Genomic DNA, 20,017 nt, shown 5'->3' with positions numbered 1-20,017 from the left:
GGTTTTGGAAACTTTTTATTTATTCTTTTTTAAAGACAAAAGCTGCACATGTTTTTTTTTTTTTAATCTCTGTCAGGCAACTTCAGGAGGTAAATATTCAGAACAGCATAGGTGGATTTAGATTATTGATTCTTTCTGCCTAAATTGTGAGGTTAAATTCCCCAGACAGTGAATGTCAAAAATCTTCCAAGGATTTTTCCTTCTACTGCAGCATTAGCATTTCTTAGAACTAGAATTTTTCTCTGAGTTGGAAATATCATACAAATAATAAATACTCAGGATGATTTCCAGTTTTGATGTCCTTCTCCTCTTCTTTCATTCACAGTGACATCCGTCACTGAGGAAGAAAGATTACACCAGAGGTTTAATGAAAGTGAAATATCTAATTCTTATGACATCCTTCAAACAATCATGGCCAAATCTAGCTGCTAGGTACTGCCTTGGTTTCTATTTTTAATTTAGCAGCCCTTGATCGATAGCAGGACAGTTGCCAATCTATTAGATTTTGTCAACTGTTGTGGTTCAAACTGCAGCACTGTAGAACAATGTTTGGATGGACCCTATTTACTGTCTGTGACAGAGAAGCGAAAAAGCCCTCCTAGGGAGAGAGGTGATACTTCAAGGTTTCTTATCTGACACAGGGAAAATACAAGGCTAATTTTTATGCTGAAATATGTAAGATAAAACTCAATCATAGTAGATGGCAGTATAGCTTGCATATCTAACATCTCCAACACCCCCATGTGACCATCCATCATTCTTTCTGATTAATAGACTAGACAGCTGATATTAGCTAATATTAGAAACTTATTAATCTATTAATAAGTTTTCTTCAATTGTATTTAATTGCAGAACATATTACACCAAAAGAGAGTGTACAAACTCACAGGCTTTTTTTTAAAAACAAACAACATTAAAATGCAGCAATTAATGTAGGAAGTTGTTTTCAACCATGTCTTTCTGAATTTCTTTAAAGGGTTTGAAAACATTACTGAGTTCAGTGTTACTAGCTATAAATAACCATTTATACCACATTTAACGCTAAGCAAAAAATACAACTGAATTTCAGAAAGCATCCAGGAATCTTGTAAACTCCAGGGTAAGGCAGTCCCTCTGGCACAGGCTAGATCTGCACTTTTCAAGCTGCCTGTAACACATCTCTTCACCCAAAGCATGATGGCATCTGCACCTCTTCTTCATGCACTTTTCCTTCAGGGAAGGAAAATTTGGGGATGAATTGTGGACCAGGTGAAGGAGGCAGCAAGGGCAGAAGTGGTCTGATGGGGACAGGGATGGGAGCAGCACACAGAATCAGCACAGAAAGGATCTGCTGGATTTTAGGAACCTTTGAGAAATCAGAGATGCACAGGTGCACAGAATGATTTAGGTTGGAAGGGACCTCAACTTTCACCTGATCACGTAGCTCAAAGCATCATTCAGCCTGACCTTAATACTTCTAATGATGGGGCATCCACAGCTTCTATGTTCCAGTGTCTTATTACCCCAGTAGTCCCTGGGGTCCCTGTGACCAAGGTGGTCACCTGTCGCAGGAGACCTGCTAGGATATGGCTGTAAATCCAGTGAAATCTAAAACCATGACAGTAAAACCTTCTCCTAGCTGTTCCTTCCTCCCTCTCACCCCTGTCATAGATGTACTATCTTGGGAATGCTTTTTCCCTCTCCATTTCAAGGGAAACTTGTCAGTGTGCTTCTCCTAGACCCGGTCATGAGAAAGCAAAGCTGGGTAGAAATTACGCTCCTTACAGAAGCACTGGGAAAAAGCAATATATTTGCTTATGGCAAATTTACACAGGAGCTGGCTTTCTACCAACCCTTGTGAAGGTTTGATCATCCCTTTGACAATAAAAATTTTTAAATGCAAGAGGAATTTATACAGGCAGAATGTAATGACCTTAGATATGAGCAAAATCCTGGCTTCAAGGAATACAGTGGAAGCTTTGCCATTGATCTCAGTGGAGACAGGATTATACTTGTAGTTTTGTCAAGATTCTATCATTAACATTATTGTTTTGAAAGTGTCATTGGATATTTAACTGCATCAAGTGTGAGAGCTTTTATTGTATTACTAAAAAACAAGGAAAAATATCATTAGGCTGAGAGTTCTGTCAAGGCTGACTAGTTATATTCAACATGTGCTTAAGAGGTAAATCCTCTGGGAGAGTGATATTTTATAATGTTTAGAAGGTTTTAGCTTTAATAAAATCTAGGTGCTACAGAATTTTTCAGCAAATCCTTGCAGTGCTGTATTTAGAATAGTTTTGTTTTTACTGAGCATAAAAGTCTTACATGCAGAGAGCCAAGTCAAAGAAGAGTATCTCAAATTTATTGGCATAAGATTGTATTTAAAGCCTGATCTGACAAACCACTTAACTGTATTTTTAACCTCAAGCATGCTAATTGTCTTTGCAACTTTATTCCTGGCTGAAAGGAATATTTAGGCAGTTTAAAACCCCTCCTGATTTCCAAGAATAACTGTCTCTTAACATGCCATGTTTCATTGGATTGAAATATATTAAGAAATGGAATGGAAGTGGGAAAAGAAAACTGGAGGACTTTGCTTCATAAAGTGAAAATATGAATCAGAAAAGTGCTGGACTTGTCCTATTCCATGGATAAAACACAATTTAAAAGCGACATTTAAACAGAGATGTTCTTTTGTCCTCTGTAAATATTTGTACGTGTTTGGTAATTAAAACCACAAGGGGAAATATAATTAGCGAGGACCATCTGGATAATATGCCAGGAAGATCAAGGATTGTTATTTTCTCTTTTTCCATCTCCTCACAGATTAAGTTCCAGTCACCTCTTTCTCACCACTTAACCCAACTCATTTCACTTCATCCTTCAAGGCTTTGATCTTGTTCTCCTAGTAAAGAAACATAAAAGGTTTGTTTGGGAGCCTGGCAATAGTATTCTTCATGTGGCCTTAACATCTGAAGTTCATTCATATACAAAATCCTGATGCAGCACTTGGAGGCTTTGCCATCTTTGAGGAAAGACAACAATTACACATCAAACCTGACATTTTGTCCTTTCTTCTTTTATAGGAAAATGTGCATTTTATACAAGTCATTGTCTGTCATAATATTGGTAGATAGAGAAAGGAGTTGTCTACAGTGGAGGCACACGGGAACAGCTTTTTTGAAATCCTGCACAAAGATGTTGGTTTCTCTGCAGTTAGAGACAAGGACAATAAGGCACCAATATAAATTTTTCCTATTAAAATCCTTAAACGTTGTTATTAGCTATCACATTTTTGAACTTCCCTTATTCCCACACATCAAGGTGTTCTTTTTGACAGCATGTTTAACTCTAAGAAGCTGTGCATGCAATCTCTTTATGTTGCATTGAAAGTAATTACTGGGCATATAATGAATTCTCCTTTATGTCTCTAAGCAGATGGGTTCCTATTATCAGGTTTTCAGAACAAACTGATTGTATAAAGGTGTTGTGTCACAACTAATTCCAGGAGTCAAGGAGGTAAATAACCTCATTTATTAATGATCAAGGAAAGTAAGAGATATTCATTATCTCACACTTATTTTGTGTACCTAATTTTTACCCTGCTAGAATGAAGTTGAGATTGCATTGCTCTGAAAGCTGGTAGGGAAAGGATACACAATTTAAAATTAATTTATGCTTGATTGTCAGTCTTTGGAGCTCACAGAGGCAGCAGTTCAAGAGCAGAAAAAATTCAAATATTCAAAAGTCATCACTGACTTAGTTACCTAAGTTCTGACTACAAAACAGGCTACCGATATTTATGTCTGCTATGGTCCAAACTTATGCCTGGTAAAATTTAACTGTTCTCAGTAGAATTGCAGTAGTGATGTGTATAACTCAATGGCTTTTCTCCTGGGAATACTCTCAGACAGTTTTATGAGTCTTAGTTGGTGTGTTGATTAGTGCAAGTTGATCAGTGATTATATTGATAACTTAGATATTTACTGACTGATTTGGGTAGTACTCTGTAGATCTGACAGGTTAGGAGAAGGGTAAGTTGCTTTGGCAGCCCTGTCTTCCAAATGAGAACCTTGGCTCCCTAGAAATGGCACAACTTTAGACAAGGCAATTTAAAGATCAATCTGGTTGAACTGATGCAATCTGCTAATGCATGTACATTTAAATTAGCTAATGACACAGGCAATATTACAATCGATTTGAGTGTGTCTACATTAGGCTTAGCCTTGGTTCAAGATAGATCAACTTGAAATAAGATCAATTGTATTTAAAAATCCTGCATCTTTCCTGTGTGGACAAAGCCTGCCCCCACCCTGAAGTTGGCGGCACTTTAACAAAGTCTAGGAAGACTATTGTAGCTTATTTTAATTTTTTCTCCTCACTAAGTTTGTTTGGTTTATTAAAGTACAATGTGGTCAGTTGTGTGATCCAAGAGATCCTTTAAAAATGGAAGTCTAAAAGTAGGATTCAAAAATCTTCTTCCAGACATTTAACTTGGTCTGACTTTCAAATACCCCTCTCTGGGTGACCTCAATAGGACTGCACTTGTAAAAGACCCAAATAACTCTCAAACCAGACATTTTATTTAGGGGTTTAACTCTGTACTTAAGAGGCTATTCTGTGTTCCATTTTCAGACATTTTGGGTGCAGGATTAATTAATTTTTCTGTTTTCTTATATTGTATTCCTTTACAGATGACCACCCTTCCATTTTACAACAGCAATTTAAAAAGTCTTAAAAAGACAGTTCTAAATATATTCTCCAAATTTTATTTCCTTTGACATTTGATACACATGGAAGCCAAACAATACAGAGTTTAGCAAGCTGTATATTTTTGTACAGTCATTCTCAGCTGCAGTCATCACTTGGCTGACAACCATCTGTGTCAACCTGCTTTTTCCTTCCCGTTTTGCTCAGCTGAAATGAAAATAAGTTGACAGAAACAACTTCTGCAGGGAAAGTGCAAAAAAGTTAATAGAGTGGTGGGCACCTATCTTCATCTTTAAGCACAATTTTTTTTCTATACTAAGTTCCACTCGTGTTCAAAATTAAAATGCTATTTATTTCAAATGTAAGAAGGAAAAGCTTGAAAGAAGGAAAACACAGCTTGTTTGCTTACAAGGCAAAAAGCTATTGCCAGCCCAAGTGGTCTAGCAGAACACAGCATCTTGATTGTTGAGCAGCACAAGGTGAGGGACGTGGAGGCTGCCACAGGTGATGTCCCAGCGTTGGCAATAGGAAAGGGCTTGGAGAACCACACCAGCTTAAGAAATGCTTCATTTCCTTTCTGCATAGGCCAAGCTCTTCTCTGCGTTCCACAGGCTCCTCTTTGCTTACTCTCACCTTCTACTTAAGGTTCCCTTCTAAGATTATTTATCTGTGAAGTCAGGGGTTAGAGAAAAGGGACACAAGAGAGGAGCTAAAAATGTTGCTTTGAGGCTTGAAATCAAACCAGACTTGTTGGAATGTGGATTTGATTTCAGAGGTGTTTTGTGAAGATAAATGAAAAACATTTTTGTGACTTGAAGTCACAAATTATGTTATCCAACAGTCCTTAAAATTAGATTCTAAGCTGACTACCTGTTTCTACTACAAATATTTTTTAAAACCTTGTAGTTATTACCATAAGCTGTACCTGTAAATCTCTTCAGTTTGAACGAGATAGGATACAGTGGAATAATATTATGTAGCAGTGTTAGCAGAGACTGTATCAGAAGGTGTTTGCATGAAGAAACAGAACTGAGGTTGCATAGGATTCTGACTTGATTTTCCCATCTACTGTAATCTTGAATTGTAAAATTAATATACCTTCCCCCCCATAAGCATACACAACAGGATGAATTTCTAATGCTATTTAATTCAGTGGGAATTCAATTTCAGAGAATCAGAATTTGACATATTTCCATGTTTATCTTCTTTTTCCATTCCTACTGCAAGAACACACCCCTGCATCATCTTTTTGAATTTTGCCAGTCTCAGAGCTATGTCAACTCCCTATCAAAACTCAGCATTGTTTAGTCACTGACTCATAATTCACAGCAGTGATTTTTTTTCTTTCTATCATAAGGAAAGGTTGCCAATAAACATTACCTTAGTCTAAATCAGGAATGTTCCACACCAATTCAGAAATGTGTTTAGGCTCTGTTATAGTAATATAACCGGAACTAAGATTAGAAATGTATATGTTACAAATCCATATGGTTATGACAGATTTCTAAGATGTGCTAAAAATTGTTTTTCTAGCCTTAGAAAATTTAATCCTACTGAAGATACTAAAACTGTGGTCTGAGGATACTCTGCTACAGACTGACTTGTCCATCTCAGGGTCTTTTAATGAGTTTTGTTTAAAGTTTAGTATTGGTGCTAAGAGCAATCCTGAGAAGATTCAGCAGAGTTTGAGTCATGAACAACAAAAGAAATCTGTGCACTAGAGTGCAGATTTCTCTAAGGCAGCTACCATTAAGCTAATAAAACATGGCATGCCTAATCCAGCTGTAATTCATGGAGGTCAAATGGCAGACGCATGAGAGCTCGCAGCCAGCCCCAACATTTTGTCAAAAGATAGAATAACCATCCAAGTCTGTGGCAGGTTTATGGGGTAAGGCTTAGGCCCAGTATAAACATAATTAAAAAGTGAAAGGAGAAAAATGTAGACTGAAGCCACTAAGCAGAAGCTCTCCATGTCTCTACAAAAATCTATAAAATAATGTTTAAACCTTATACCTTTAAGAGTTTAATGCATTGAGTCAAACTATGACTTTTGCTGGCAATGCCCTTACAGAGTTTTACACCTTTTTGTCCTCTTTGTAGTCACACTATTCATGCCATTTCTAAAAAACCCTGAAGTCTGTGAGACAATCATGATAAAGAACTCTTTACAAATGATGAGTGACTGAGGAAACCTACATGGCAGCATAGGTGCCACCACCACTGCCTCACTTATAATTCACTGGGTCAAAATCACAGGACATATTCCACATAATGTGACTTTAGTAGGAACTGTAGTCACTCTGCAGCTGTCATTCCTATTCTTACTGCATTTTATGGCTGGACGTGGATTTGATACAGAAGAAGAAAAGGGACAGCTCATTTGCCATTAGTATTACAGGGCAAAAGACTTGGGTACATGGCAAAGGACTGTCTCCAGAGCCCTTCTCCACCCTGTGAACTTCAGGATAGGTTTAGGGCATCTGCTCCAGTCTGGCTCCTCACACTGGTCACTATATTAAGCAAGTCAAATAATAAAGAAGATTGATAGAAACAAGCTTCTTTGCTGAAGAGTAATAGAATGGAGCCAGCACTACTCTCACTTTTGACTATGGAGTGGGATTGAGAAGAGATGATGCTGTTTAGGAAAGAGTCCAACACACATAAACAATTTGTCACAAGCAAGAGACTTTGACTGAAAGACTTGGTTGTGCTTTCACCCAGGAGGTCTAAGCCAAAGGTCTTCAGCAATCAAATATAGAACTAGTGTTTAGTCTGTTAGCACAATTTCAAGATTCAACTGACTAATGAATGTCAATATGCAATTGTGTGGGATGCCAACAGTCTGCAGCTCAGCTTGTGCTGTTCACCTTTATACTATACTTATATAATAAACGAATGCAGAAAATCAACTACCTATGAATATTAAAGAAATCCATAATAGTAGTGGCAAATTTCAGAATAACAAGGAAATTTTGTGTTGGATTTTATTTCATCGTTGAAGAGTTTTCTTGTAGACCAGTATTACTCAGCACAGTAAATATATATATATACATCTTTAATAACCATTACCTGTGTTATATTCTTGCATTAAAAATAGCCCTATTGCTTCATGGCAAGCCTCTAAGAACCTGCATATCATGACTACTGTGGGGGAAATCCCTGCCGTTGTATTTTGGGTTCATCACATCTGGTTCATGTTTTTCTGGCATTGTCAAAAGATAACATCATAAGAGGGCTGAAAATGCACATGGCAGTGAAAATGCATTAAGACAACATTTACATAATTATTTCAAGAGTATTCTCGGAAGCAAAACTGCAGGAAGGAAAGCAGGTCAAATGTTTGAAATATTGGAAGGGTAAAAAGGTCAGAACAGTTCTGTGCAGGTGGAGTGTAATCCAGCAAAACATTTAAAACACATGCTGGGGAGGAAGCCACTTGCTGCTGAAAGCTTCAAAGAGCAGCTCCAAAGCACATCACCTCACTCCGGTACAGCTTTTTGCCATAAAATAATTATGGAAATATCTCAGGGGAAAAATCTTCCATGTGTTTTTTCCTGCTTTTCCTTTCTCCTGGATTTTCTCATGAAACGATCTTATGATGTACCAACATAAATGATTTAGGAGGAAGTGGGAGTTTTTTTTTCTGGAAATACATGTCTAAAACCCCCAAGTTTATCCCTCAAAACATGATTATTGTCTTAGTTAATTTGGTTTCTTAAATGTTTATTGCTCATTAATTCTTTGATTAGGTAGCTATGCGTTCTGCCTAAAATATTGGGAGACCTCTGTAGGGAACTTTCTTAGTCATAAATATTAACTTTAAAATGCCTTTAAAAGAAACCCAGTTATTGTTTGTGAATTTCATGCAAATACATATGATGCCAAGGCAGATGTAAATTCTTAAGTTATATCAAATAAAATAATGCAGTGGCCAGTATAAATGGTTCTTAATAAACAATGGGGACAAACAGAGCAATTTGTAATGACAATTAAATTAGCATTAGCTGATTTGGTATATTCTTGTGCATATGAATTATGTTAACATCAGTGTAATATACTGACTTCCAAAATAATTTCATATGACATGAAATACATTTAAATGAAGACATTTGGGTGCAACAGAATCATTAGTCACAGTAGCTACTTATAAAATGCCCGGTTGTTCAACCTTGGAGACTGGAGGGAATGGAGCCGTGACCTATGCCATGAATTCAAACAAAATCTTGGGTAAGAGATTTCTGTTCCTTTGTTGTTAAGGGGAAATGGGCAGTTAAGCAGATCTGTGAGTGTATGGGGAATGACATTTTGATAATACTTCACCCAATAGTGTATAACAAAAAGATCCAGATTTTGGAAATGGAAGATGGACAGATTCAGAGTGAAATAAGGTATGCAAGACCCCCTTAGGCATCTGAGTGTCAGTCATGCAGTCCTGCTGCAGATGTGGCCAGGAGTGGTCATGCTTTCCAAGGTGGAGTCTTGTGCCAGCCCACACAAGCCAAGATAAGGTTTTTCCAAGAGGAATTAAACATTCTTGCAAAGCAGGCCCAAAGGCTTCCCAGCAGGCAAATGATAAGGCAGTGAATCTGCCTTTCATTCCAACAGTATCATTGGAGATACTCCTGAAGAGAAGGTAGGTTCAGCTGGTGGTTGTTGCCTTATAAGTGATTTATCCATATTACAAATGTGTTTTCATGAAGATGAAGGTTGTGTATACAAATAATCTAAATTTGCAACATTGCAAGCACTCAATAAGGAAAATGGAGTTTGTCTCATGTAGACAGTGGTTCTAAACCTCTAACTTCAGCTTCAGTTTAGATCTGTTAGATTCATCAAGATCGATGTTGTTTAAAGAGCACTAAGTCATTAGGTTGGAAGAATTTTTTATGTTTCTGTGTACTTTGTTTTCCATAGCAAGTGCCAATATTAATACAAACATTTTTTTCTCTCTGCATACTGGTTGCTGCAGTTGTCACCTCCTGACCATTCAAATAATTTCAGGGACATCTGTCAGATACTCTTTCACTAATACATTTAGCCTCCTCCTAGTTTTGTTTGTTTGTTTGTTTGTATTTTTATTGTGTTTTTTTTTTTTGTTATGGAAATGAAAGTATGCGATCCTGCAATAGTTATATAACAAGATTACTTTTTATTTGATTACTTGGTGCTCTCTAGTAACAATCATTTATTCAGTGTGCTGGATTGTGTGCTCTGACTTCTCTGCATTTCCACTTAGAGGCTGCTCAGCTTGCAGTGATGAGTCACCAAATGCACAGAGTGGTGTCATTTGCTGAAACAGGAATCTAAGGCATTTTTCTAGCTTTTATAGAATTATTCTTTAGTTAAACCTTATTAATGCTTTTCAATTACAGTATAGGTACCACAGAATTTCAAACACATCTCATGCATGCTGTCCCTTGTGGACTTTATGTAATATAATAGTTTAGCTTCAGAGTACTTAGTTTGCTACTGGTTTAGTGGGGTTTTTGTGCTTTTTTTTTTTTAAGGTTACATAGATTGAAATTTTCACCATACTTAGTCTAGGAAGATAATTAGGGGCATTACCTGACATTATTATTGCACTTTCTTCTGCACCAAAATCTGCTTGAAAAAATTTTATGTCACCATTGTGTCTTTTGCACCTGATTCAGCTCTCCCTTTTAATCCATCACTTCTCCAGAAATGTGCATCGCTGTGGCAGCAAACACTGCATGGGTCATTTGGAGTTTGTTATCTCCTGCTGCTTGACTGAGAGATTTTTCAGGTAATTTAACTGAATGATACAAGGTGGATAGTGAGGGAGCTCTGGGAAGAAAACACCTCCTGTCAGTGTCTGGCAAACATGCAGGGGACACTGCAAGGAAACTGTGTAGATGTGACTATAAGGTAATGCCTAAAAAACAGAATAAAGGGCTAAGAAGAGCTGATGTGATGCACATGCACCTAATGAGAGGAGATCAAGGCTGATGGTTTAAACAACATGCAGGCAGCCCCAGAGTGGAAAAGAACAGGACGGGCTGCAGGGAGCTTCAGCAGGCTTTGGGCTGCCCCTTACAGCTCTACAGCCAGGCCTTCCTGAGAACAGAGACAACAGATTCTGAGTGCTTCCTAGGACAATGTTATAAGGCCCTAAATAGTGAGAGTTCTGAACTGTTTTAAAGTATAATTCTAAATTTGTGATAATGAGACTGGTCCCTTGTCTTCTAAACCCAGGAACTCTTACACAATTATTTTTGCTGGGTGCACTTCTTCAGTGTTCATGACACATTGTCCAACTTAGGTTTGCATCAAAAGTAAAGGATCTGATTCAACATAAATGCTTCATATTGAACAGCATTCCAGAGTATGTCAAAGATCTAGACTTAGCTTTAAGTCAATACATTTTAGTTTAGTGTACCATGCAAATCCATCACTTCACCTCTTTTTCTCCTTGAGAATAAAGCATTATTTGAGGGACCTTTATTCTCTAAGGAACTTCTGAGTCTTGGATTTTTTTCAAACAAGAAAATAATCTCAGCAGTGTCAAGAGAGTTTGCAGAATTATCAATAAACCCTTTTCAGGCAATTTAAGCACAAGAATATAGCCTCAGAAATTATGACCTGTCAGATTACAAGTTATTGAAAATCACAGTAAAAAGACTTTTACACAAATAAATGTAGGAGTTATTACCAATCATAATCATTAACTTCCAGTATAGGATCTGAGTTGTTCCTAAATGTGTTTGGTGTGCATTTTATTGTGCAAGTCCAACCTGAAGTCTCTGGGGCCTTTTGTATCTCTGAGTGACCCTGGCAGAATGGGAGTATTCAGTGTGTTGATCTTGGAGCACAGTTCCAGTCACATCCATGGCCATGACTTTTCCTCCTTCAGCTGAGGAGTGAGCCACATGGCAGGTAAACTGTTCTGCTTAGGATGAAAAGGGATGAGAAACTGACAATGACAATAACATGATAGGAAAAATTACTTCCTGTACTTTCTATTTTCTGACCCTTTGTTTATTTTCTATATCCCTTCCCAAAATCATACATCTTCGGAAATATTAAAAATCCAGGCTTCTGATGGAAGGTTGCTAGGGTAACTGTTTGATACTTAACTGAAGAGCTGTCTCCACCATCCCAACTCAGTATTCTTACTGTATCTGTATTTATGTTATGAAAGATTTCTCTGTATTTGCTCTGGAAAAGGGTATGAACTTAGTGAATTTGAAAAGACTTATAGAACAGGAGCATTATTTTTCTAGACACATTAAAAAGAAGTAGGAGCGTCTGCCAGTGAAAGAAATTTTTTGGGGAAAAAATAGGACCATTAAAAATAATAATGTCAGGATGATAAACTAAGTAAAATTGAACTGGGAAAGGTTTGATGTCTTCCTCCTTCCATGAAAAAGTGAAAACAACGTTTGTAGTAATTTATCTATAGTCAGATATTGCTGTTATTTTGACATGAATAGAAACAAATTGTCCTGAACGCTTTATGATTTTTGGGTTTTTTGCTACCATTTATTTCAGATCTCAGCAAAATAGAAAAATAGTTCCTCCCTTCAAACTCTAATCATCTTTCAGAATAATTCATACTAGAAGATTCTCATGGTGAATCTACTTGCTTATTTTAAAGACATGAAATATATATTGAAAAGAAAAATAATCACATGATTAAATAAGTGTTCTTCAATGCCTTCAACATAAACCTTGCCCCACACTGTAAACATCTTTGTATTTCCAGCATCCTTAGAAGGGACTGCTCTGTGAAGGATATATGTTCTGAGGTGTTCTAAGGATCTGTAGGAAATGTGAGGTGGAGGTTGAAAAGTCAAGTGCATTTGATTACAGTCAGTTCCAAGAAAGAAGACTTGAGAGAAAGTCTGTGCACATCTTAAAAGCATCAGAATTACAATTTCCACAGCACAGCAGGTAGCATCTGATCTCTGATAAAAACCTCTAGTTATAGAGGTTTCAATTTGAATTTAATTCTATATAAATTTGGATTCTTTACTTACTTGAGTCAAAAGTCTATAAGGGGATATTCACAATCTGTGAATAACACCTAATTATCTTCTAAAGTTCTTACCTAGATAATCACCAAGAGGTTATCAAACTGTTGTCATATTATTTAGAAATATAAATGAAGCAGAGAAAATGTCAACAAACAAAAGCCACTATGTTGTGGTTTGTCAGTAATATTTGGGCACCAAATATAATCATGTTTATTGTCAAGACTAAAACTGGTGAGGAAACCAAAACCAAGCAGAAGCAGTATAAAAGGCACACTGAGACACCAAGTCAGTGATCTGTTTAGTCTGACACCTTGACCCAAACAGCTGCTGAGAATGTCTATTTAAATAATTTAAAGGGATCTGTTGAGAGAAAGATGAGAAAGATTTTCTGGAAGTATTTCTGTATGAAACATTGCCCAGCACAAGGTGGGATTTAGAGGTATGGCTAGGGAAGTTCAGATGAAAATGTAAAGATACAGTGGGAGAGAGGGAGCTACACACAGGAATCTCGAGGTTTTCTGTCACCCTTGCCTAACTCAGGACTCCCTCATGAGGGCTACAGTAAGGGATATCTCAGTGAGTGTCACTGGATGAAATGAGAGAGAGGTTGACTGCAGGAGGAGAAATGAAGCTGAGGAGCACTGTGCTCTGCAAGACAGCAAGGAGGAAGGAGAGAGTGACAAGGAAGGAGCAAAGGAAAGCTATCCCCATCCATTGGAAGAGCTGGTGGAAGGAGTCAGGAGGGACTCCCAAGGGGTGATGAGACAGAAGAGACACATGTCTGTAAGCAGCTCTGCAGGTCGCTGCAGCTGAGATGGGAGATTTTTATAATTTTTGGTTATTTGACTAGGTACATCTAAAGAATGCTGTCTGGCAGACTGGAGTTATGAAACAGAAAGGTGAGTCACTTCCTGGCCACAAGGACATAAGCAATGAATACACTACTTTTCACAATTACAGCTGATGGCAGCCACAGCACCACTCATGCAAGTGCCCCATTTTCCCAGCCCAGACTGCCTGACTGGAAACACACACAGGTGGTGCTGAGGGAGCTGGCAGCCCTGCTCTCCTCTCAGATGAACGGGGCTTTTTTGATGGTGAAAGGAAGAGTCATCTTTCTGGTACAGAATGTTCCACAGCATCAGGACACCCAGGGAAAAAGGGTCCTTCCTTCCTCTTGAGGACATTTGCTGTCCTCCCTTCTCCAGCTTTCTAAGGGAATTGCCTCAATATCTTGGGAGCTGGGGAGAGTTATGCACTTTAGAAAGAGCTGATGCTAGACAGTTGTGCTGACCCAGACCTCAGAGGAAATGGTGCAATCTGGGAAAAAGCCGAGGGGGGAATAAAAGCAGTTCAGTTTGACTTTGAAGGTTAATGTGATTAATGTCATTATTTGGCTGGCTCTGTGTCAGGATGTTTCTTTCTCCTTATCCTTGCTGCATGAAGAGCAAAAAGCAGAAGAGGGATAGAAAAGTTGGGAAAGGGGTATTTTGCAAATTGAAAACAATTTGCCTAGGGTGATTCAAGCCTCTAATTCGCATAAACAACCAGACATCCTCCACTACTGGCTCTTCCCTTCAGCCTTAGTAACACAGAAATAACCCTCAACAAATGCTCTGCACATAATAGTAGCTGGGCTGCAAAACATCACAACAGTATTTTGTATGCTGGAAGTACTGGGGAATATGCACACTGTTGTTTTTAACCAGGGAAAGAGTAAGGTGAATATAGAGATGCAGCATTGCCATTAATGCAGTCCTTGTGTTTGTTGCAATGCAGTCTGCTTCAGGGCATGGCCAGGGCAGGTGCATTTTAACCCCAGCATTTCTGAGGTATCCTCCTATGAAGTCTTGATTGCCTGCATCAGTTGAAAGGGCTTTTTGAGGCTGCATTTTGACTCTCCTCTTGTCTCCTCTGAGCAGTAGAAGATATTTTCCTATTAGTATTGGTTTCATCAAAACTGAGCTGCTAGTCTTGCTTTTGTGCAGATGAGAGTGTGTGGCTGGTATCTGTAAACACTCGTTTGACATCCTTAATAACTCTCTGCACTTTATTACCTTTTCAGCTTGACAGGTGGAATCTCTACCAATATGATCAGCAGTGTGAATGCAGGATTTGTGTTAGCGAATCATAAAGGATTTTTTTCCTTCCCTTATGATGTTAAGTGTTTCGTGCTTTCTGTAAACAAATTTGTAGCTGTTTTTTGTTTGTTTGTTTGCTTTTCTTTGCTTCTTCTGCTTAGGAGAAAGTGACATCCATTAGATTCATATTAGTTTTCAATATTTGAGAAACAGAACAAAATTATGGTGGCTGATCTCTGTGGACACAAAATACCAGGAAAGGGCTGCAATCTGAATCTAAAGGGCTGCAGAAAGGCTTCACCAAAGGGCTTGCAGTCTAAATCTAAACTGCCAGAGAGTGACAACAGCAGCCTTTTTATCTGTAGGAATCAGCTTGCCATCCAGTCCCAAGTGCCTTACGTCACTGTAAAAATGGGACATTTAAGAACCCTTTCAAAGATAGCTAAAAGATACTTTTGTTTCAGAAGAAGTTAATATATAACAGCATTCTATTTATGGTTTTCCTTCTTTGTTTATTGATATAAGGTAAAAAGAAATGGCCTCATTAGAGGCATAGTTATTTTTCCACATATTTTTTTCTCCTTGTATTCTCTAGTTAGCTGAGTGTTCTGTAGCAGTGAGAAATGCTTTACAGGTATCCAGGCTGGATGTTTGCATCAGCTGGTGTCTCTTTCTGCCATACTTTCATGCCCTAATGAGGCAAAAATTATCTTTTGCTATGATTAGGTCTGTCCCTCTGGTGTAATAGGATGAGATGAGGTGTACCTTTGGTACAGTCTTTGCCATTTTCTGGAGGACTAGTGAGATTACTAAACTGACAAAAGACACCTCAATAATAATGGGATTAATAAAGGATTAACCCTGCCCAAGGAAACAAATTAATCCTGCTAGTTGTTTGGGATTTTGTTTGTTTGTTTGTTTACTTGTGGGGGTTTTTTTGTTTGTTTGGTTTTTTTTGTTTATTTGGTTTTGGTTTTGGGTTCTGTTTTGTTTTGTTTTCTTTTCTTTGTTTCACACTCCAGATACAAAAGCATGAAGAAATTATTTTTTTTTCTGTTTTGAGGCAGCAGCGATGAAGGGGTAACATAGAAGATGCTCATTAGCATATATACTGTCTCTGAAAAATTCTAATTGCACTGGGACATCCTGGGTTAGATTATCTCCCCCTGGTTTCCCTTGGGCCCTCTCTGTGCCTAATGATTTCTCCTAAAGAATCCATATTGTAACAGGCAGATATCTTCATATATACCCATAGGAAAAACAAAACAAAAAAACCACTTGGCATGTTTCTGGTAATATAACTGCGTGCAGTGCAGCACACACATTGTAGTATTTCCCTTGGCAGTATTCCCCTCGGTTGTACTGCTCTGCCTTGGGAGCCCACCTTGGAGGTGACAGCTTAGTCTCTGGCCCTGCTCACACAGCCAGGTAATCCTCTCAGAAGAGCAGAAAGTGCCTGCAATAAGCAATAGTTCTTGGGTAGCTGGTTTGTCTTCCCCATAGAAACCTCTCTAGGGAGATTAAAACAAAGCCTCTCTCTCAAAGAGGCTGTATGTTTTGAAGAAGTGTATCAGAAAGGATAACCATCTTGTTCTTTGTTTGCAAAGCCAAACCAAATTATGCATATGACAGAGCAAGCAATTTTTGCTGTGTTCCTGGGTGTGTTTCTGGATACTCTTCAGTTTTGCAGAGGTATACATATAAATGCCCTGATCCAACTCTTGAAAAGCCCCCGGATTCCTGGATTAATAACACAGAAAAGCTGTGTCTTTTACATGCATCTGGTTTCATGCAATCCCTCCCAATTTGCCTGACCCAGAAAAAAATAAGGAACAAAAATATTTAAAAAAAACCCAACAACAACAACAAAACCCAAACAAATAACCCACAAAAAAAAAACAAAACCAAAAAACCAAAAAAACAAAAAAAACCCCACCAAAACCTCACAAAATTAACCAAACCCATAGAAAAATCTTATTTTCTAGATCATAACACATCCTGGAGTTATTTTCTCTCACCTAGACTTCTGAAAGAATATAATGTTTTTCATCTGTAATGCTTTTTTGGACACAGTTTCCAGTTGTTAGACCTGCCCAATGTTGGCAATTCCTGCTTCTCAGGGAGAGCAGAAAAGTTAATCTCACACTCTGATTACCAGTCTGTTTTCCCAGCTCAGATGCCCCTTTGCATGGGGGATAATACCTGGTGATGAACTGTGGCCACAAGAATTCCTAGTTGAGCCTTGCTGTACTACATTTCTCAGGAGGTATGAGTTTCTGGCACAAGGCTGGCTGATAGCTGGGAACAAGCTCCATGCTTTCCACGTTAGTGTTGCAGCTCTGATGAGCTGTGCTCCTCTGAAAGACTTCCCCATCTCTGTTTCATATTTCACACTGGTTCAAGAGTGCATGAACTGGCTGTTTTTCAGGTGAAACTGAGATGTAAGATGTCCTCCAGCAAATCACATTCAGAAGATGGTCCAGCTGATAATAGGCATCCTCATGGAGCTACTGAGGTGAGGCAAGAGCTACTCTAAAGCAACAATCCCCTGTACTGAGTCTGACTTGGAGGGAGTTACCTTTTTCATAGCAGACCCTGTGGTGTTTTTTGGATTTGTACCCTAACTGTTGTGGATCACACATCAATTTTTGCTGAATGGCTGCTGGACATCAGGTCAGTGCTTACTGTTTTCACTCTGTGCTTCCAGAAAGTCATCTGGAGGTGAACAACAGGGTGGGAGGGATCACAGCCAGGACAGCTGACCTGAACTGGTCAAAATTATATTTTGTACCGTATAACTTCACACTCAGCAATAAAATTTGCAGTAGTGGAAGAAGAAAGGATGTTTTCATCTTCCAGGGTGGCTATTGCTATGAGACTGGCAGGGTACTGTCTGTGAGATTTGGTGAGTCATTGCTTTTGCATCACTTTTTTTTTTTTTTTCCTCTTCATCTGTTTAGCTGGTCTTGACCCAAAAGTTTAATTGCTTTTGCTATTCCATTGCTCTCTAATGTCCCCCTGGGAGTGGGAATTGGAAAAGCAGCTCTGTGGGTCCTTAGCTGCTGGCTGGGGTCAAACCTCCATCCCCCATCACCACATGCTTATAGAGTGAGGAGGGGATCATCTTCACCATCATCAGTAGTTACTACTGATGTGCTCCTTTTGTGCAGGGCATCTTGCTGCTGTAGACACAGGCAAAATCTCATGTCTCTGCCAGAATTTGGCTCTCTGAATCTGAAGATTAATCTCAGAATGACATGAATAAATTGAGAAGTAACTGGGATACCAAACAGCACTTGTAGGGCACCCCAAGGTCTCTGTGCTCCTTGCAGTGTTTACATCCTCAGTACTATGAAGTTTTCAAATTAATATGTTTGACAAGAAAAAGTTCAATACTTCAGTCTCCTTTTTATTTTCTTGTAGTCTTCCACAGTATTTGATATTAATATACTTCCAAAGTATTCAATTAACCATGAACCAAAGTTTGAGGAAAAGGGTAATGACCAGTATTTTTTCCTGATGGAGCCTTCTTCAAGTGAGACCAGTCTTGACAGACAGAGAACTGAAGTTCCAGAGGCTATGAAATAATTCCCATAGGACAACCAGCACCTACCCCGTGTCAGTCAGGCACAAGTATAAATTCTCTGTGCTGATCTTAAAGCAGTGTGCATTTACTAGCAGAAACTGTTTGTGTATAGCATTGAAATATGAAGCCAAATAGTCAGGAAACACCTCTCAAAAATATATGAAAGGAGACAAAACAGACAGCTTTCACCCAAGTTGCTTAATGCATCATTTGAGGAGACTCAAGTAATAGTGTGATGACCATGCTACAAGAAAATGTGTTAGATAATGAGGTTAAACAAACCATGAAAAATTGCATCTGATTTTCTTGCCTTCAAATGAAACATAAATACAACTTCAATTAAAATAAAGAAAAAAAAATTAAAAGAAAGACCCAAAGCATCCATATACCCTAAGAATACTGTAGAAAAATACCTGTTGTTACATTTATGAAAGCCCAGGACTGTTCTCAGACTCTCACAATAAATTCATTCAAGGAAGGCTTTTCTTGTCTGGAAGAAAAAGCAGGATAAAACCACCCACCTCTGTAAATTGCTCAGACAGATTTAGTTTTTAATTTCTGATCTGTCACGTTAGATACTGTTGTTTATGTTTCATGTGATACAGTCACCCTGGAGGCCCAGCTGATGCTCAGTAATGCAACATTCGCTTTGTAGCCTGAGGGTCAGCACAGATTTCACTTCTTTTCCAGCTCTCACCCTTCCTATCACAGTGACAGCTTTGACTGTGCACTAAGAGGGTAAATTTGTCCCCCTTCCACCTTATGGTAAATCAAGCAAGACTCAAATCCTAGGCAAGATCACACGGACCTGATGGTTGGGAGGGAAGTAATAAGAGGGAGATAAGGATAGAGAGTAGAAATTCAGTTCTATTTTTTGTCCCATTCATCATGGATGTGGAGCACAAATTATTCCTTTAGACTTTGCAGCAGCCTTTTATATTTTGTTGTGCCTTCTGTTGATTTTTGGTTTTTGGTTTCTTTTTCTGTATGAGAAAAAAATATCCCTAGTTCTTTCTATCTTTGCAGATGATTTTTAAATTCTGACTGCTCTTATGGCTCTGCTGTGCAAAAGGAGAACAAACCTCCCAGTCATCCCCCTGGCCCTGTTATGTACCTGAACCTTACCCAAGGAACAGCAATGGAGAGCTGCTCAACAGTACCTTGGTGGATGCAAATACTGCAGGAAGGCCATCCTGGGGAATTGACTGCTGCTGCTGCTGTAGAAATAGTGTCTGCTGAGTGATTTGACTATTTTGTTAATATTAATTAACACATTTTTGGTGCTGTTTTCAGCTGAAATATATAAGACAAAATAATCAGTATAGAGTGTGAGAATATACCTTAATAAGTGCATTTCTCAGGTCTGCACTAAAATGTCAGAGACAGAAGCTAAATCTCCATATTCTTTCCTTGTTCTTTCAGGAGCAAAAAGGGTTGCTAATACAGAGCTATTAACACTAATAATATATAAAGAGATTAAGAGAGTTGATGATGCATGCCAAAATAGTGAAGTGAATGATAAGAATAATAATGTAAGTACATGCCTTTGTGATTAACTGTTCTCCTTTCCTTCCTTTGCCTGTTTCTTCACTGTGTGTCATGAAGACAGGTCTCAGGGAAGGAACTGCTTTGCTGCTGTTCACAGAGTATCTAGTGCAATGAAA

Source organism: Cinclus cinclus, chromosome 2 (genome assembly GCF_963662255.1).
Source record: "Cinclus cinclus chromosome 2, bCinCin1.1, whole genome shotgun sequence".
NCBI classification, from domain to species: Eukaryota; Metazoa; Chordata; class Aves; order Passeriformes; family Cinclidae; genus Cinclus; species Cinclus cinclus.
This window is presented reverse-complemented; position numbering follows the sequence as displayed.